The sequence below is a fragment of the Saccopteryx leptura genome, chromosome 2, assembly GCF_036850995.1.
Source record: "Saccopteryx leptura isolate mSacLep1 chromosome 2, mSacLep1_pri_phased_curated, whole genome shotgun sequence".
Taxonomy (NCBI): Eukaryota; Metazoa; Chordata; class Mammalia; order Chiroptera; family Emballonuridae; genus Saccopteryx; species Saccopteryx leptura.
In genome coordinates this window covers 189953932-189972550 of record NC_089504.1, presented here as the reverse complement: position 1 = coordinate 189972550, position 18619 = coordinate 189953932, and the positions used below count along the sequence as shown (strand labels likewise).

Below are 18619 nucleotides of genomic sequence, written 5' to 3'. Positions count from 1 at the left end.
AAGGAGAACAAAGAAGCATGAGATTTTGATAAATACAGAAGTGTCTTTATTCAGGGGTTTTGTTTTGTTTTTTGAGAGCATAACACAACTAGCTGCCTCTGGAAGTTCGGGGTCTCTACTCAGTCCCCTTTATCTTTCTAGAGAAATGTACAGATGTGCAAATACAAGCAAACGTCTCTGAAAGCCCGAGACAGAACTGATGGACCTGGTCACTTCAGCTCCTCCCAAATGTCCTTTCAGAGTACGACTAAATGTGCAAACACAAAACCACGACAGTAGCTGATGGACCTGCTCACTTCAGCTCCTACTAATCGTCTTTCCAGAGTATAACTAAATGCATCCCAGAAAATCCTAATTAAGACCAACAGACCTCCTACCAATATCTCAGTCTTTGAAGAGACCACAGTGGAACTAGTTTCAACTCAGTAATGCCAGAAAGCTGGTTTTATCTACATACTACAGAAGTTTTAACTCAGTGACACAAACGATCTGTTTTACCTACACACCTCTGCAGTTACAACTCAGTCAAAGCAACGAATTTGCTTTACCTAAAAAATTCCAAAGCTAGAACTCAGCAAAACAAAAGATCTACCTCACCTACAATTTTTCAGAGTTTCAGCTTAGCAAAGCAGCTTTGAGGGCCCTACTTACTGGAGTCACACATCTCCGGAGTCACAACTCAGCAAGGCCCCCAAATTACCTACATTCTAGTCCCAAACAAATTTGACCAGTACCAGTCTCAAACAGAAAAGCAAAAGCAAGAGTTTAAAGAAAAGCCAAAAAATTCACTAAAGCAAAAAGAATTGCTTTACCTACCTCCTCGAGTTCTCTGCTGAATAGTCCAAATTGTCGAATTTGGGAACTGGGGTGTCTACCGGAGAACTGTCCAGACACACAGGAAGACCAGGAGCCCTGAAAACATTTCAGGTGGTGCCTCTCCTCAAGATTCAAATGGGACCGGGAAGCCTCCTGGAGAGACCAGCCGATTCGGGGTGCCTCTGCCTGGTGTCATGACACACCATAGGCCCCGCATGGGTGCCAAATGTTGTAAAATACCCAATCCACAATTCTGCGGGTTTTCGTAGAGGCACCAAGTCCAAATGAGTTTTTGAAGAGTTTTATTAAAGGAGAAAATTTATTAGATATGCCGGCCACCTATAGCTTACATGGGCAGTCCCAAATCGTGTGTATCTATAATATTCTAGGGGCTGGTTATATACCCTTAATTATACATGGGCACAAAAAAAAAAAAAGCCTGACATCATGGCATAAGCTGATAACCTTTGTTTTCACCTACACAGGTTTGGGGAAAGAATGAAGGGGGGATGGGACACAATTCATTAGCAAGTTTATAACATTTGTCTATAGGATTCATAAAAAAACGTTTCTTCACATTAAAACTTACAAGGTAACACAATGGTAAAAATGTTACTTTACATATTAAAAGACATTCCTATATTTTCTAGTGTTCATTTGCTATTCCTTTGTCCAGAGATATACACATTAACTACATGCTTTCAGGAAGGGAGAGGTAATTTCCATTGGGACAAATGCCTGTAAATGGCCCATTAATATAAGAAAAGGTTTAATTTAATCTTTCTCTGCCTGCACCTGGCTAGCTATTCACTCATTTCCCCACAGGTGTGGTGGAAGGTCAGAGAATCCAAGTCTCCTTCCCCTTGGCATTTACAACACAATGCCATCTTGGTTTTATGCTAATCACACAAGTACAAAGATCATTTACAAAATTTCTGCATGCCTAGCCCAAATTAATAAAATGTTCTTCAAGCTTCCTAAAATATTAACATTAATTTTGTAGCTTTTGGTCCCTTACAACAGCATGAACTTATCACTTCTACTTTGACAGTATCTTTTACTCAAGGATCCCACTATATATATTAATATATATATATAATTTTTTTTAACAATTTACATAGAGGATTTTTGTTGTTGTGTCTTTAGTTTTCAATTCACTGTGACTAAGGCAGGATTGTAACAATGATCCCCACTTTCTCAGATGGCGTAGCTAAGTCCCCAAAAGACCAAATACCTGGCCTAAGTCATAAAGCCCACCTCTGAAGTATGGACACCCAGCTCCCATACCACTTCAGTACCCCTAGCCCATTCCTTTTCTAATCAGACCTTAATATTCACTGCTTCTGAACATGTAGCAGAAGACCTTTAGCAGAAGACAAACTTAAGAATTTGTTTGAAACACATTTTCACACAGAAAATCACGTGTTTTACACTTAAAAGCTTCTTTTTTTTTTTTTTTTTGAGTCCAAAATCTGATGAATAGGAAGGAAGCTGTAACACTGATCCCTTTCACCAGCAAAATTTACAACCCAATAGGGCTTTAAAGCCAAGATTTTCACAGCAATGAAAATGATGTGGCCAGAGAAGGGGAAGTAACGAAAGACCTCTGTGATAACATCCTTGGGATATCTCTGAACTCCATTGCACTATCCAAAAGAAATGAAATAGGATTTTAGGCCCAATTATTACTTCCTCCATCTAACTCCCTTCATTTAACATACCATTAGTATTTTTAGACAAGTCCCTTGGGACTCACACTTTTGTAGGTGAGTCAGACAGCAAGAGACATGGTAACAGCGACCCAAGGAAACTGATCCCTTTTTTAATGCTCCTTTCTGGTTACCTGATATAGTGCAGTTATCATGTACTGAAGCAATTTTCGAGAAAATGATTTGACAAGAACTCTCTCATTTTGTAAACAAGAACAAACGTTGTAATTGGATCTTAATTACACAATGCTCCGAGAGGGTTTTTTTATTTCTTTGTTTGTTAATGCAATTATTTAGCTTCCCTATTTTAGCCTTGACCTTGCAGAAAGAGGGTATTTTCCAGTCAGCATAATGCTTTAACTTTGAAAGCTACAATCAATAAGGATAATTAATGATGCCGGCTGCAATGATAGCCTCAGCAATCATTATCCCACATTAATCCCTGCAGTCAGACTGGGGTCAAAGCCATCTAAATCATTCATTTAGGGGTGGAGAAATTCAAATCATTTACCAATTTAAATCCTTGCAAACAAATCCCACTTTATTTTCAAAGCAGTTTGAATGCCACCTGGATTTGTTTTGTCAATTTTCACCAGGTGCTTTTTTTTAATGACAGAATACATATTTTACAATAGCATTGCAGTTTTGCTGTTTGTGTTTTGATAAACTGATGTTAAAAATACGCAGCACATTAAACGCTGCTGTGCCTGGAGGTACATGGCACGTTTAGCATTTCACACGTTCTCCCAGTTTTAAAAGAAGAAGGAGGAGGAAGTGGAAGAGGAAAAGAAGGGAGGGGGAAGGAAGAGAGGAGGATGGGGGGCTGAATGGGAGCCATGGCCTCAGGCTGGCAGGGACCTGGGGATAAGGTTGAAAACTACCAGCGGGAAAATCTTTGAGATGAAGCTGCAGGCTTACTCAGCATTATTGGGAGAGCTGTTGGATATGAAACTTCATGCAGGCTTTTACAAAACAGCCTCTACTAAGGTCTATTCCTCCCTTATTTCCCCTTTTCCCCCTGCCTTTCCCTAACATGCATGTTGGATGATTTGATGTATGCTCTTGTCTGCCTCAGTTCAGACTCTGTTATAAAGAATTCCACTGGGCTCTCAAATATTTTTCAATGATTTCATTTTAATTAGCGTTTTGCTATAAGTCACATTCTTAGTCTGTATATACTGGGGATGATATCGAAGGGACATCTGGTCCCTCTCTTTTCCCTCCCCCACCCATATCTCTCCAGAATTAAATTGGCAAATGGAGAAGTCTGTAGTGCATTGGGTCTCAATAAATATTTGCTGGTATTATATATCCAAGTTTACCTCAATCTTCTTTCTTTCTTTTTTAAGTCATGTAACATATGGGAAGGTGAACATTCCTGGAACAGTAATTAGAGACTAGAGTATTTATGTGAATTTGGGGGAAATAGAAGACAACTAAGAGATAGCTGCTAGCCGACTGAAAGATCTGTAGCCCACTCAGCCAGAGCCCTGCTCTTCTCTCTCAGTGGGAACTCCTTGCAAAGACTGTGCTGAAAGCTGCCAAGAATTTATCACTTGCTGCTTTTTCATTATGAACAGTGACTGCTAAGGAGAAAGCACTTAACATGTCTAAGCATGGTTATTATATTCACAATAGAGAACTCTTTTTAATGAGATTTTATCACTATTTTGTCGATCCTTGCTTTATCCTGGCAAAAGAAAACAGAAGATTTTTTTTAGGTTTTGGAACAAATCTGAGTGAAGGGAAAACATAAGCAAAACTGAGTTAAGATGGAAATAGTGAACATGAAAAGGTACATGTCATTCTAGGTAAGGCTATGAAATAGCATATTCCCTTCCAGCTCCCAGCTGTCTAGTAGTCTACCATCTGTCTTTCCAGGCTTCTGATTTTTGATGAAGAGCCCAGTCTTTGCAGAAACTGTCTTCTTCCATCTTCACTCTACCCTCTCTGGCCTCTTCACCTTGTATCCTTCTCTTAGCATTTTCTGTGTGTGGAGCAGCTACATTCAGGGCTGGTGACACCATGTGTGGGCCCAGTGCAATGTGAAAAAGCGGGGCCTCACTCAGGACAATGGAATCAACTTTCCCTTTCCATGGACCAGTCATCCCCATCCACAATGCAGTGGCACCCTCCCCAATGGTTTGCAGCCTTTGTTCTGGATGCTCTAGGCCCTGGATGAGTAGTAAAGATCTAGAGAGATTCCTATGGGACAGCTGCCCCAATGCACCATAAAGCTGCCAGCATGGGAAAGGGATGGTCACTACCTTACTCCACCGAGGTGTCATGGGGCACACACCCAGCTCAAACCCTCTCTACACCCACACCCAGGCACCCTGTGAGTGCTTAAAGTGACAATGCAATGCATACAACCCCCTATCTCAACAATGTGACCTAGTCATCCTTTGCCAGTGGAGGGTGGGAACAGTCCTGGAGCCAGCAGGAGGCAGGACACGAGGGACAGGGAGCATGCTGCTGGGAAGCCGTCCTGAAGGTGTGTGAAGGTGATATAAGCCCAGGCCCCAAGACCCCGGCATTCACTTCATTGCCTCATCACACTTCACTCGTATAAACTCCAAGACAAATGCAAATTCAAAGCTAAAATTTTTAAGAAATTCAAGACAGTAATTGTAGAGCATTAAACCCCAAGCAAAGGGTCTTATTCAATTGCACTGGTTACTCATGCATATAGCCAGCCTTTCTAGAATGAACATGGGGAGACCCAAAACAAATAAGACTTAACTCTCTAGCCTCTGGGAGCTCATTGTCTAGTAGAAGACACAGGCAGGTAAAGAAAAACAAAGTTACATCACAACGTGATGTGGTTCATTGAGCACCTGCTGTGTGCTGGCCAGTCTGCTGAACATGCTTATGTGTATCATCCCCATAATCTTCATAATGGCCCCATGAGTTAGTCCTATTATTATCCCTGTTTTAAAATACTGAAACTGAAGATTAAGTTAATAACTTTGTCAAATTTATATAGCTAAAAAGAGACAGAGCCATGATTTTAAAGCAAACTAGATGCTCTTCAGCTTGGAACCCTGCTGCTTCCTTTGTCAGAGAAATTTGTGCAAAGGCCTCTACAGAAAGCCCAGAGGTCATGAGACCTGCCATACAAGAGTTGAGAAAGACATTATAAAGGTGATGAATTTGAGCTTTTGAAAAATGAGCTAGAATTTTTCTATCAGAGAAGGAGAAATGTTATATATAGTCATGGAAGGATTTGGAAATTCCAGAATTTTTTATGGATGAAGTAAGGGATACATGGCAGGGAGCAGAGGGGAATAAAGCCAGTGAGGCAGGGTGGGGCCTGTAAGAAGTCTGTCCTGTGATGGCCTTGGACTTTGTTCTGTAAGCAGTGGAGACCCAACAGCATCACTAAACTGAATGGTAACATAATCAGATTGTTAATGTCCCAAGAAGTCTGGCCAAATTTATATGGATTACATTAAAAAAAAAAACAAAACACCACCCAGATTACGATCATCATTTGGAAACCATTGTCAGCTATGCCAAGGATTTTGCAAAAACCTCTTCAACAGCAAAGTCATTCTTCCATAACAGCTGCCAAGTCAGCGGAAGAAGCCAAAGAATAAGCGAAGAGGTGCTAGTCAATAAGAAAGGCCCCTAAACAGGAGGAAATTCCAGGTGATCAGAAAGGTGAGTCCATTCTCATGGCAGTAGAAGAAAGGGGCTATTGAATAAGGCCTCCTTTGTAACTGTGCTACTCATATACTGTTACTCACTGGACCAGTGTTTGAAATGGACTAATGTAATGGAAACAAATATGGACTCCAAAATGGTTATTTCATTTACAGTCAATCGGTGGTCCCAAATGGGATTGGTGTTAGGTGATGTCAGGTTTAACCCTGGTTCTGCTTCTAATGAGCTCTGCATTCTTGGGAATGAATAGTCACTTACCTTGAAATATTTTCCCAGGAGACAGATGGGTGAGACCAGGTGAGCATGTGCTTTAGAATCAGAGAGGTTGGGGTTCAAATCTCATCTCTGTCATTTGCCAGCTGCATGACTTTAGGCAAGTTACTACACCTCCATGAGGCTTGGGCTCCTGATCTGTACTGGGGATATCAATTTAATCATAAAAATATATTAGAAGTATGAAATGATGTGACAAAGAAATAGGCACTAGTGCCTGCCCTGTGGTGGCGCAGTGGATGAAGTGTCGACCTGGAATGTTGGGTCACTGGTTTGAAACCCTGGGCTTGCCTGGTCAAGGTATATATGGGAGTTGATGCTTCCTGCTCCTCTCCCCTTCTCTCTCTCTCTCTCTCTCTCTCTCTCTAAAAATAATTTTTTAAAAAAAATAGGCACTAGAATAGTACATGTGGTATGTGTCAAGAAATGTGTGTTTCCCTTACCCATTCTCATGTTCAGTCTTTTCATCTGTAGCGTAAGGGAGTATTAGAGGAGTTTCAAATAGCCTCTTAGTTCCACATTTCCTTGACTCTAAACTTTCCTCAGTCTCTCTTTTTGAGTATATTTTCTGTGCCATGAACCATGCTATGTCCTGGGGATATAGTGGTGAACACTGTCCTTACCCTCAAGGAGTTTATTATTCTACCAAGAAAACTCTTTTATAGCAAGTTATAATGAGTTGCCCAACAGTAGCCTTTATGTGAGGAATGGATGGTCAAGGTTTCCTCTCTCCTCTAACACCTGAAAGTTCCCTATTTGAGAATCAATCCTTTGAAATTTCCATTATTGAATAGGAGAGAAAATACCTTAAGCTATTCTTGGCTAATGCTTTGGAGAAATTAGTTAACTGTGAGGTAAGATCAGGAAGGGAATGAGAGAAATAATTATCTAGAAAAATGGCAGGGGTAGGAAGGCATCAAAGAGAAGAGGAAGTAAAGCAAACATCAAACTTCACATCTGTAATGTTTGTGCTAGGCAGACCTCCCCCCCCCCCCCTTATTTTCAATACTCACCTAATAACCAACATATGTGGGCCAACTCCTAGAATACAATTTTGGGATTTAGAAGATTCCTCAAGAGGGAAGGGTTGACTATGTGGCATACTCCAGTACCCTAGATTTTCCATGATTTCTACTTTAATCAAGCTCTGTGGCCTAAGTGATTTTAGTTTCCAGTTTTATCTGGATTTACATTGATTTCATTAAATCCCAGATAATACTGAGAAGTTGAGCACATACTTTCTTCACTTTTTTTTATTAAAAAGAAACATTTTAGTTCACCTAAACACTTTTGATTTTTTTTTCTGTACACACATACCCTGTCATACTCAGATTCAATAGTTTTTAATGTAAAATGGTTGTGGTAAAAGTTGAAAATTGTTGGGACTTTTTTGTCTAAAGTAGTTCAGAGAAGATGCTCAGGAATGAGTCTCCTGTATCAAAATGTGAGCAGTGATAACCAAATTAAGTTAGTCTATCCAAATCCACATGCTCATTTCTTTTCAATGTTTGCTACTTGAGGGATCCAATGTCTTGACAACCCTCTATGAGAAATAGACCTTCTCACACTGTTCTGTCCTAAATATGAGATCTGGGATTTTGCCAGCCTCTCAATCACTTCCTGATGACTCTCAATGCTAAACTAGCATTTCTTTGGCCTTGGGAAGAGATGCTTTCCAAAGAGATGTAGGAGCAGAAGATGGGGGGAAGGGAGAAGGGAAGGGGTAGGGGAGGATGCTCCCCTTAGCATCAAATTTTTAAGAAGACCATGATTGTTGTATCTAAGGTTTTAGGCTCCTTCTCTAATTCTCTTAGAAAAATGGTCTGGTCTATGAGAGATAGCTCTGACCCTGATATTACACACATGGTCACTTACCTTTGAGCAGAAAGAGAAAATATTATAAAGGTCACTCCAATGGCCATTTTATTTAACACCTAGGGGCTCAACAGAGTATAGATGAGGGACCTGGCTCTGTGATTCCCTCTGCTGGGTCCAGGTCTCATAAGCTTCTCATTGTGTGAGTAGCTTTTCATCTTGAATGGATTTTCTAGTGCTTCAAGCTATCTTTTATGTGTCTTAAACGTGAGCCAGTCTCAGTTCTTCACATAATGTGCAACCAAAAATCTATCCAAGAGATCTGAGTGAGGAAACTTTGACTATATACAATCCTTGCCTCCATTATTCTCTATGTAAACTCAAGTTCTGATGGCCACGTGCACCAAGGAACAGAAAGTAGCTTTAACTCTTGAAATGTTCTAGTTGAAAAAAAAATTAGAGAGCATGTAGTCTAGTCTTAACCCCTTGGCTTTATAAAGAACTGAGGTCATGGAAGTATCTTGCTCAAGGTCCTGGTTGCAGAACCAGGATGGAATTCTGGGTTCTGGCTTTGTAGTTGCATTTGAGAGAAGGAAGCACTTTGTGTTTCATTTTTATGAGGCCATTCTTCATCTGCCCTGTGATGTCTATAGCAGATTATAAGCATTTATCAAATTTGGAGTAATCATCATCAACTGAACAATGAAAAGAAAATCAATCAAGCTACTATTGGAGATGTCATGTGATGTATTTTTACCTATTAGCCTAAGATTCCTTTCCTCTGGTAATAATGAATTTTTTTTAAAGACACAATACTGCACTATAGGGAGTAAATTCAAAATCAATCAATCAACAAGTATGTATTGAATACCCTATGATATCTTCTACTATATACAAAATATAATGCTGGCTGATGTGATGGAAACATGAAACAAAAGTTTCTGCATTTTTAGGGCAGAAAAATTGGTAAAATACATATACATATATGTATAGGCAAAGTTAAGGAAGTGGGAATATATATGGCAAGTTCAAGAAAAGTGTATAATCTTGACTAAAGCTCTGGGTCTTATAAGAAATAACAAAATAAAAGAATTTACAATACCTATAAATAATGGAAATTCATTTAGGGTTTATCTAACCAAATGAATAAATTGTTAAACTATGTTTTGAGAATACAAACACAACTTTTGAATATGGAGTAGGTTGGAAGCAGAAAAGAAAGAAGGGAAAGGAACTAATAGGAAGTTATTGTAATAGTAGACCTTAAAAGGACAGTGGACTGAAGGAGGTCGGTGTGTATGTGAACAAAAATAATGGTAGGATGTGAACTACATCAAATGAGAAAAACTAACAAATTTAAGATCTGGTTGGTATGTGAGTAACTAGGGAAAAACAAAAGGATAACCATCCTGCTGACAGAAATGGAGCCATCTAGAGAGGGAGTTGTTGTGGGAACAGAGGGTGAAGTCTGTTTTAAAGCATATTAAGGTTTAGATGATGGTAGAACATATTAACAGAAATGGCCTACAGTGATTGAGATATCTGAGCCTGGAGTTCAGAAGTTAGGTCAGAACTAGGAGATGTTAATGTTGGGAGTTACCTCCAGAGAGGTGAGAACTAAACTGGAATGATTTGTGAAAGATGAGAGTGAACGGAGAGATGAGCAAATGCGATCCTTGCTCTAACAGAGACAGGTGCTACTGTTCCCTGTTCATGATCATCCTATATAAGTCCTTAGCCATGACCATTCGATTTCTGTCAAGTATGATAACAACATTAGCATTGCCTGGAAGCTTGGTGAAACTACCAGTGCTTGAGTCCTGCCCCCAGATATTCTAATTTAATTGGTCTGGGGTCTAGGCATTGGTAACTCTCCAAAATCTCCCTGTGTGGTGATGATATTGTGATGTTATGTAAAAAGTAGAGCCTTTATCTTTTAGAGATACAAAACAAAATATTTATAGATGAAATGTTATTATGTGTGGGATTTACTTCAAAATGATAAGTAGATGCCCTGAGTGGGTAATGCATAGAAAAAACAAGGCTGGTCAATGAGTTGATAACAGCTGAAGTCATGTGATGGGTATGTGGGGTTCATCATGTTTTCCTTCTACTTTCATATATGCTTGAAAGCTCAAATAATAAGAAGTTAAAAAAATAAATCAATCTAAAATCTTTCTAGCAATTCCACAGTGTACCATGTTGAGGACCCCTGAGACACAAGGTTCTTTGTAAGTAGAGCTCTCTTCCTAGATCCTCAACTCTATCAGCTGTCACTATCAGACTTCATGAAGATCCCCTCTTAGGTTGACAGCAAAGCTTTCTTGCTTCTTCTAACTCCTCTATCCTAGAGCTGAAGGCCCTAACAGCAATCCATACTCTCATCTTAAATTCTCCAGCAATGAAATTGACAGTTCCAAAGAAATTGCTCATGGAGATTACAGAATTACCCACAGCAATTATGCTGCATTTCTTAATACCTGATTACCAATAACAGAGACAGCAGGCCTGGTGGATGTACTCTTAAATCTTCTGATTGAAAAATAACAAAAAATATTGATTAAAAAAAGTGTTCTACTTTACACATGCTTTCAAAATAGATGCATTGGGATGCTTCTCCTCAATTCACACATATTAGGTCAAAGAAGAGGAGGCAACACACACAAAAAAAAACAACCTGAAATTCTGATAAAAATCTAGGTTGCTTTTATAAATAAGATTCTACCCAGTTCAGTTCCACATTTCCCATGAAGCTTTTCTTAGATCAACATTTCAAACAGCAAATCGAGCTTCAATCAATCAGGCACAGTTGGTGGGTCAGGATCTGTGATTTTAAAAAAATAAATAAAATAGAACAGAATAGAAAATATCAAAGTACATCACATGTGCTAGTGGTATTATTTTTGTGAACATTAGTTTCAGTAATTGTATATGCATATGTGTGTGTATTTAAATGGCCTTAATGTAAAATAGTCAAAATTGTTTTAAATCCACTATCTTCTAATTTCACTTTTTATGCTTGATTTCATGGAAAACCCCTTTTCCCTTCACTTAAGAGTGAATCACGGCGTTCTGGAGCTTGGGGCAGGCCATGGGTAACTGAAAAGAAGTCAGAATCTAAAAGATGAATGACATCAAGACTTAGGAACAGGTAGTCAGGGGAAGAAAAGGAAGCAATAGAGCTGGACCCAGCAGGCAGAGTAAGTCAAAACAGGCCTGGAGGATGCCAGGCAAATCCAGGTATAGGACTAGGTGATGTGGCTCTAAGTTCCCTGTGTTCAGTGACTTTGGGAATAGGGATCTCATTAGAAGGGCTATTGGGACTTTAAGTTATATACGCATGATAAACTTGGATTGTATCTTTTGGGGATGCATCTAATGGGTTCTAATGAAAATTATAGGGAACCTAAAGTCCCCCAATACATGCCACCAAGTTGCCTCCTTGGCAAGATTAACAGGACTAAGGAAGCAGAAGTCAGTCAAAATCAAAGTCAATTCTGACACCTGGGTTTCAGACGGAATTCTTACTTCAATCCTGTTGCCTTTCAAGCTGCCAACTGTTGGGGGCAGTACCTCTAGCACCCAGCCCACCAGCAGGGGGCCTTACAGCCTCTGAGCCACCTGAAATAAGCCAATAGCAAAGACGATAAGGGGTGGAAATGTGTTTAAGAGGTATTACAAAGGTGGAATGACAAAGATTTTTAACTTGCTGAAAGTTGGAGGGTAGTAAGAGAAAGGGAGTATGCTGACATGGCTTCATAATCTGAGTCTCAGTCACTGAGTGGTTGTTCCTTTGGGCAGGCTGTGCCCCAAGGTCACAGGGTTACACTGAGTTAGTCGCCCAGGAACAGATTGAGTGAGTCTATTGGAAACAAGTCAGGAAGATATAATGGGATTTGAGGTCGCCACTGTGAGGGCCAAAGAACCAGAGCAAGGAATTTGCTTCACAATAATCAAAAACTATTAGGACAGTCACGCTGCATAATAATAATAATATCCAAACCCTGCACTTGTCAGCTGACAGTAAACCCAAGGGCTACAAACCCTGAAAGGGGGCAACAGAAGAGGAGTACAATCTGGTAAAAATAATGAAAAGTTTTAAAGAGCATAATTTTTTAAAGTCAGAAATATTATATATAACATATATGTATAAACTATATTTATATAATATTTTATTTATATACTGGGTATTACAATACTCCTTGTTCTCTATTTTAATTGTTTACAATAAAAATCAAATTAAATAATTTCTATTTCATTAGTACAAATACAGGACGTCCTTTTTCTCTGGGCTCATTGGTACCTGAAAAGATTTTAAGTCCCTTTAAAATAAAAACATTATTAAGTAGTGAGGGACAAAAGCTTCTATTATAACATTAACTGAAAAAGAAATAAAACTAAAATTATAGAAATAAATTTTATACAATATTTAACAAAATGTAGCTCATAATTACAACTAATTTGCTAATTCTTCGAAAAAGATGTGTCAAATATTGATTGATTTATTTGGATTTTATATAACTTTTTAAATCAAACTAACAGTAAAATGACAGCAGTCTTCACTTTATCCACATCCAGAAGATCCTATAAAAAGTTTGAAAGGTTTTTTTTTCACAAATAGACCCAGGAACTTCAGAAATTCTTCTAAGAAAAAATTGGTATTTCAATGATTTCTTTTTGAATGTGCGTAGACATACTTCTTGACTTATTGTCAACTCTGACAGATCTGCATTTGTTAATGATTTAACATGTGATTGAAGACGTTTTCTAACATCACTTTTACTAACTTCATGAAATCTTTCACCTTTTTCAAAAATCTCCCATTTTTTCCTGCAATCTTTTCCCCTGTGTTTATTGTCAGGTATTTGCCACCTCAGAAACCCAACAGGAGCCAGCAGACAAGGACGCTGATGCCATGAGCATCCTTTTTCAGGAAGTGTAATAACTTTCACTCTAAAAAAATAAGAAAACAGATATTAAAAACTCAGATGGAAAAATCTAAGTTATCTATGCCCAAAGGCTGCCTCTTCTCACCCCCACCCACCCTTTCCACCAGAAGCCATAACTCTCACCACCTGAGGACAGCCCCACAGGTAGAGACATGTAGGGTATGCTCAATGGTCCCAGTGAGAAAGTCCCTAATGCCCCAAGTCATGTGAAAAACATCAGGGTCATAGTGCCAACCTGAACTCTTGACAGTGGTCTCCATCCTAGGACACCAATACTCTTCCATGGACCTATTCTTGTTGGCACTTCTCTTAGCACTGTTCATTGGAGACACAACGCCTGGCTTTTCTTAGAAACTGAGCAAAAAGTGAAGATGGTAGCTCATAGGAATTAGCAGATCAGAGGAAGAGAAACCACTAGTCCCATCTTTTATGATCCATAAATAGAGATAGATTTACATGTGTGTCTGTGAAAGGCAGTTTAGGGAAAAGGAAAGTATTGTACATCTTCAGATAAAGCTGATTGCATTAGCAATGCTGCTGGTATTCCTGACAACCAGAAATGTCAATAGAATTAGAGCTCTAGCCCTTGAGGTTAAAAGCAATTACTTGGACAAAGGTCTTCCCTTTGGCCACTGCATCAGCAATAGTCTCTCCTGTAATTTTTTACTCAAGAAAACATTCTAGTTAAATGAGTCATCTTCTTTCTAGACCAAGAAATAGAATTTTGACATCCTCAGGGTAACACTTTGGAGAAGTGGTTCAAAACTGAAAACTTGCTATTTTAGCCAATCACATTATCTGTGAAGGTTCACTGAGACCAAGTTTTCCATTTGATAAATATGGTGAGGGCTTAATGTAGACAGTGCTCTGGAGGTAATGAAATCTCTCATATTTGTATGTGGCATTTCTTGTTGATCCCCCAAATGGCAAGGATGTAAAACCAAGAGTCTGTTTTCAAGTCAGGTAGATGTGGGGAAAAGCCTGCCCAATGTTGGATGTATGTAAACTAAGTTTTGGTCCCTAAATTCTGGGCAACATTATCATCATAAGAAAAAAGCAGTATTTATCGATAGTGAAGAGAGTGATGCAAGTTCCAAGCAGGATATGTATTGGAATGTAGAGATAAGCTAAAAAGTACTGTCTGAAACACAAGCAAATAATTAAGAATCTATGTGGGAATAGTGAGAATGGCAACCTGCAAGATAAGCCAGTGCCACTGAGTGTAAGTCCACTAACTCCATGCCTGATCTAACTGTGGAAAGCCTGGCAAATATAAGTGAGCACAAAGAATATTTGATAATTGTTTACTAAATCTGCCACAATCCACCCTTCTTATCACTAAATATTTCTTTGTTTCCTTTTCCTACAGAAAATATATTATACTCTTCTTTGAGGGAAATAAGCCAAAGCTCCATTCAGCCACTGCATCCAACTCCAAAATCATCTTCTAGGTGATGTCCAATTGTCTTCCCACTAGATTCAGTTGGAAGTGATTTTTCAGGTCCTGAAGTCTTGATCTAAAAGGAATAAGTTACCTACTCACTCTCACATACCTACATGAGCACACATACCCACCCCCTAAGGTATGTGTAAATACTTCCATCTGGAAAGGGAAGAATGAGGGAAACCTAGCAGCCTCTGAGCTGCAGCAGTTCTGCAAGCCAGGCAGACACTGGGAAGACCTCAAGCCATGGGAAGAAAGGCTTCTTAGTTAGGCTCTGATCTGTTCTCTGACAAGAGCTCCCTTTTTCATGGTTCTTCATGGCTCTTAGATTGACCCTTTAGGAGATTCTTTTTTGGCTTATTCTTTGGACACATTGAGAAATTTAGAATCAACTTGCTTCCTAGTCATTGACTAGTAGGGGCTGCAGGATTATTTTAGGCTCTGAGCACTCAGATACCTTTACCTGGTTGCTTTAGTTATATGTTTTGCTACAAACTGTCTTTGCTTCTCATGTCATTGGACAGTGGGAACACTCACAGGACTTTCAGCATGTGGTACTCACATCTTCTTAATTTCTCTGCTTCCTAACCACCATGCCTTCTTCTCTCAACTTCATGGTGGCTACAGAAATTGAGTGATTAGGCATGAATTAAAAGGCCACATCTTGAGCAATGTTTGCCTTGAGGTGTATTAATCCACTGAGAGGCATTTTTCCTCTCAAAGTCATTTTAAATACTATCTCTTATTGTATGGGTTTTAGAAGTGGTCAACTTTTCCACATTGCTAGGCCATGAATTTGAATTTGCTCCATTCCTTTTTTTTCTGCTTATTGACTATTTCTTGTCTTAGCTCATCTCTTTCTTGTAATATCTTGCCAAATACAAGAAATAACATGACACAGTCCTAAAGCTCTGGTTTTTATTCTCTTCATAGCACTGCAAATTTATCAGATAAGTGATCTGCCTGCCTAGTCATTAAAAGCAATAGTTTACCTAAATATTTTGTCACAACGTAACAGGGATCGTCATCTTTCTAACTTCCAACATTAGTTTCCTCACAACCCACCCCCCCCCGCCACTGATGATGACTAAGACAATGCCATGTTTTTTACATGTTTCTAATGGAAGTACTCTGCTTCAAGACAACAACTTCTATATTGTCACAAGATTCCATAACAGTCCAATCCCAAAATCGTAATGATTTTACTCAACATATACTTATTACTTGCTCCCATAAAGCCTTCTACAAAACAGCAGGAACTCCCTTCCTTCCATTTAGTGACTGATGAGACCTCCTCCAGCTGTCACTGAAGCCTGATCACCACCCATGGTCCAGCTTATAAAATCTGAGTACTGATCTTGTAAAGGTGAGGGCCAGCCCTTTGGCACATAGTAACAACAAGGGACAGAAGTCTAGCCTTGGTGGATATAGACACCTCTGTCTCTTTATGCCGCCTTTTCAAAGGAAGCATATGCTGTGGTAATTACAGCTTTTTAAAGTATTCATTTGTAAGCTTTATTCATAATTACGATGACCAACTGCCTCAGTTCAGTCAGGACTGAGAGGGTACCCAGACCATGGGACTTTCAGTTCTGAAAAGAGGAAAGTCCCAGGCAACCTGGAACAAGTTGGTCACCCTGACCATTGTTCTCTTTACCAACCAGATGAAAACAGAAAGACACCCATGTCTGAAAAAAAAATGCCTTGGAAAAAGTCACACAAGACATCGTCATTATCTGCTTTCCACTGTGAGCAGACATTATCTACTTTCTAGAAGATACAAGCTCCTGGACTTCTGTGTCAATCTGATTAAATAAGAAAGCTTTGCTATGTTCTATTAAAATTTTTAAATGTACATACTCCACCCCAATACAAAGCATGTAGATAATGTCATAACAGGATTCAAGGAGGAAAATATTTAGCAGAAAATCCATAGGAAAAACTTGTCTCCCCAAAAAGAAAGTAGGGTCATGGATTAGGCATTCAGCAAGAGTTCATTGTCAGCCTGAAGAAAGACCTGCTCAGGGCCCTGCAGTTATGATGGAATAGGTCCATTTTCTAAATAAACGTTCACTATATTTTACCCTTTGAAGAAAAATGTTGCTTGGCCTTAAACAAATTAAGAGTGTTCAGGCTTTTTATTTGGGGTGTTTTTAGTTGAATATTATTAAAAATAATTACAGGCTGTGGATTTAATCTAAAACACAATCAACACTCTCAAGTCCCCTACAGTGAGTTTAAAGCATCCTCCTTCTCAAAATTCAAAATTAAGTAGAAATTCAGATTAGTTTTGATTTATAACCACATTATGAACTATTTAATATTTTTAAGAAGTCATTCCCTGTGCCCATATTAAATTAATTTACAACAGAAAATTATATAATTTATATATGCATGCATATAATAAATTATAGCCCAACTATATAATTCTACATGTATAATTAATTACATTAACCATCTACATTTTAAGCCTACAATTAGATAACCCTAAAAGACAACCCAGTTAGCATTTTTTAATAAATACTTGTGTTTAACAGAGCACCTGATAGCTGATAGAGCAGTGTTAACATCTGTTCCATTATTTCCAGAGGACGTTGGTTGAACACAAAACTATTCATATAAAATATGCATTTGTTCTTGACTGTCAAGTACCTCTATTATTTTATTAAAAAGTCAAAAAGGAATATAATCAGACTCCATAATTTATGTGTGACATTTTCATTACAGAAAACTTTATGCAAAATTGAATTCTAAAATTTAATTTCCTGTGATGTTTAAATTACTTACTATCTGGCTCCTCTCCAAACATCATGATCATTGAAGGCCCCATATGAATTCTATTAAGGATACATTTGGCTGCTGCCAGAATACACAGGGCATTTTTCTAAGTAACTCTAAGAATATGCTTCTTAAATACATTTTGTGCCAGTCTAAATAGTTTTTCTCACACAGGAAAGAAAAGCAGAAACTTTTCTTTCTTTTTCTTAAAACAAAAAAATAAATAAATAGAACCACAGACATATTTTCCCCACCTCTCTCCTTCCCACCTTGCCCTGATACTTTAACTCAGAAGAAGCCAGGCTGATCTCGTCTTGTCAATTAGGACTCACCACGTCATAGGACAATAACCAGGTCCCTCCTAGATTTCTTTTTCTTTCAGGCAGTGCTGAAAAAGAGGTTTTGTCTCAGGCAGAACCCACAGTGTGGACATCTGACCCTTTCTCTGTCTCCCACATGGCGTGATGGTGGGAAATGCCTTCTGCCATGCCCCCTTGCTGCCATGTCCATGGAAGCCACTTGACTTGGCATGGCCATTCCCAGCATGCTTTGAGAAACCTGGAAATGCCATTGCACCTCACAGCTGCCAGGGAAAATAGGACTACTAATAAGGAGTAATGATTTAAATAATGAGCCTTTGAGGGAAGGAGGTTATCATTACGTTACAGTATGAATTCTCTTAGAGAGAACAGATTTCCCAAATGGCGTTTTAAATTGGAAAAACGTGGAACTATCAGTGAGGAGGGGGAAGAAAAAGTGTGAGCAGTTGTCGATCAGCCAAGGTGTGGCAGATTGCCCCACATGGTTAGCCAGCACTTCCTGGCTTCATCCAGGCCAGCGCCACCAAAGGGAGCCTCCCTCCATGGCCAGGTGCCATGAAATGGACTTGGAATATAACAAGAAACAAGACAATTCCTTCCTTAAGGAGTTCATAGTTCAGTAGAAGGGTAACTTCATACAGTTGAGTAAAACTACATTTACAAAGTGATTTGACATGTTGCATTTGATGGTCACTTTACTGAAAGGCAGGAGGCCAGGTATAACCCCATCTAATGAATGAAGGGATTAAGCCACACTTAAGTGATTTTCCAGAGGTCACACCACACACAGGTAAGTGGCCAGGCCTCCCAGATTCTAGGTAATATGCTTTACTCAAATCCTAAACTGGA

The 18619-nt window shown here is 39.0% G+C and overlaps 1 long non-coding RNA gene across 1 annotated transcript in view; it reads right to left on the bottom strand.

Moving 5' to 3' along the window:
• Positions 1–13153: 13153 nt before the first annotated feature.
• The window catches only part of LOC136393263 (uncharacterized), a 29011-nt gene continuing 23545 nt past the window's right edge, over positions 13154–18619 (bottom strand). The window contains exon 3 of the long non-coding RNA XR_010749067.1: positions 13154–13232. This is a non-coding gene — a long non-coding RNA (uncharacterized lncRNA). The remainder of the gene's footprint in view (positions 13233–18619) is intronic.